This window comes from Euprymna scolopes, chromosome 37, assembly GCF_053919585.1.
Source record: "Euprymna scolopes isolate OS-2025 chromosome 37, ASM5391958v1, whole genome shotgun sequence".
Taxonomy (NCBI): domain Eukaryota; kingdom Metazoa; phylum Mollusca; class Cephalopoda; order Sepiida; family Sepiolidae; genus Euprymna; species Euprymna scolopes.
In genome coordinates, this window is record NC_136518.1 from 57,765,666 (window position 1) to 57,768,453 (window position 2,788).

Sequence of the window (2,788 nt, forward strand, 5' to 3'; positions counted from 1 at the left end):
AGAAAGCGACCACATGTGGTTAATTTAAATTAAATTTCAATCACATGGTTACATTATAAATAATCACGTGATTAAATCCATTTAAAATTTACCGATTAGAATCTGATATTTAAAAAAATTATTTCATACAAAATGATAAAAATTTGTTTACAATAAGCGAGACCACGGAAGTAATGTCACATGACGGCAGGCGGTCATAAATAAATATGTCACCAAATGAAAAAATGGCAACATCGGAACAAAGAACACCACTTACTTATTAAAGAAAAATTAAGTATAATGTTATAATTAAAAAGAGATATATAAAAACACGCATGGGTACAGTAAACATATTATACCAAAATGTCGAAGCAATCGGTTGTGGTTATTTAGACTACTAATAACGAACGAACCAAGAATTAAATTTATATATATATATATATATATATATATATATATATATATATATATATATATAAAGCTGAATGTGTGTGTGTGTGTGTGTGTGTGTGTGGTATACGGCCCCAGCTACCGTTCTCTGACCCCCCTTCGGTCTAAGGATGGGCTCACGCTGCTGAAAGGAAAGGGGGAAATAACAAATAGATGGAAAGAGCATTACGAGGATCTTCTGAACAGGGACACCACTCCAGAGATGGAGGCCCTTGAAAAACTCCCTCAACAGCCCATAATTGAGAGCATAGGAGAACCATCCAGTCTGGAAGAGGTGTGGGATGCAATTAGGAAGATGAAAAACAACAAGGCGGCTGGTTCTGACGGCATCCCAGCAGAAGTCCTGAAGAAAGGCGGGCCTGATCTTCTCAGACACATCCATGCCCTGCTTCTCAAAATATGGGAACAAGAGAAAATCCCTGCACAACTTAGAGATGCCCTAGTTGTCTCCATCTTTAAGAAGGGAGACAAGGCAAACTGTGGGAACTACCGGGGCATTTCTCTCCTCTCTACCACAGGGAAAGCCCTAGCTCGGGTTTTGGCCAACAGGCTTACACCCCTTGCAGAAACCATCCTTCCCGAGTCCCAAAGTGGCTTTCGACCAAGTAGAGGCACGATGGACATGATCATGATCTTCACTGCTCGTCAACTCCAAGAAAAGTGCAGGGAGCAAAATTTACCATTATGCATGGCTTTTATAGACCTTACCTTTGACTCGGTGAATCGTCAAGCCCTTTGGCTGGTTCTTGCAAGGTTTGAATGCCCAGAGAGGTACATTCAGGTACTGAGACTGCTACATGACAATATGTAAGCTACAGTCCTCAGTAGTAGTGGAAATGAAACAGAGCCCTTCAGGGTTGACACGGGAGTGAAACAGGGATGTGTCATTGCCCCAACCCTGTTCTCCATCTTCATTACTGCTATCCTCTATCTCACGGACAAACATCTTCCCTGTAGAGTTCGGATTATGTACAGAACTGACGGGCGACTTTTTAACATCAACAGATTTAGGGCCAAAGGTCGAACGAACACCATATCCATTATGGAGCTACAGTATGCAGACGATAACGCCCTTGTAGCCCTCTCAGAAGAGGACCTACAATGTACACTGGTTGCCTTCACGAGGGCGTACAAACAGCTAGGACTAACAATTAATATAAAAAAAAACTCAAATCCGCCATCAATCACCACCAAACAGTACTCCAGTCTCACCCCCAAACATCTCCATCGACAACGCTAGACTGGAAAATGTGGATCACTTCCCATACCTAGGCAGCATCCTATCATCAAAAGCCAACATAGATGATGAAATACAACACCGTCTCAGCTGTGCCAGTGGGGCTTTCTCAAGGCTAAGGAAGAGAGTATTTGAGAACCGTGACCTTCTGGCAAAGACCAAAATCATGGTATACAAAGCTGTTTTGCTGCCCACTCTTCTCTATGGATCGGAGACCTGGACCACATACAGGAGGCACGTAAAAACCCTGGAGATGTACCACCAAAGATGCCTCCGAAAAATCCTCAGAATCAGTTGGAAGGACCGACGCACCAACACCAGCGTCCTGAGTGAGGCTGACATTCCTACTATCACCGCTACTGTTGCTCAACGCCAGCTCAGATAGACTGGTCATGTTGTCCGAATGCCGGATCTCCGCCTCCCAAAACAGATTTTCTACTCTTAGCTTGTTGAGGGAAAGCGTGCCCAGGGTGGCCAAAAGATGAGGTATAAGGACAACATCAAAGTAAATCTAAAGCGGTTTCACATGGACCTTGAGACATGGGAGGACGTGGCTGGGAGCAGGTTGGCATGGAGGAGTGCTGTCCACGAAGGTGCTGCGCTTTATAGCAGTGACCTAAATGAAGCTGCTGAGGATAAACGCAAGCACAGAAAGGACAGATTATCAACCAGACACACCCAACCCCACCCCACCACCACTACCTTTATCTGCCCAAATTGCACAAGAAAAATTGGGTCTAGGATTGGGCTCTATGCTCACCTGAGAACCCACAGAAGCCACAATGGAGGGCAGTCTTACTCGGACACAAGTGACCGCCGATGATGATGATGATGATGATGATGATGATGATGATGGTGTGTGTGTGTGTGTGTGCGTGTGTGTCTGGTCACGAATAGGCTCCTATACGGTTGACTATTTTAAAAAACTGATTACATATAATGATAGAAGATGTATCGAGACACAGGAATGGGTATGTTTGATCTGGCAGAACGGTGGTTCATTAAAATTGTGGGGTCTGCGTTCACGCCTGGTCCACAAAGTATGGAAATAAAAAATTAAAAAAACGTTTACAAGTGTTTTTTATATAGATGTACATAAGAATACTTTGATAAGTATGTTTT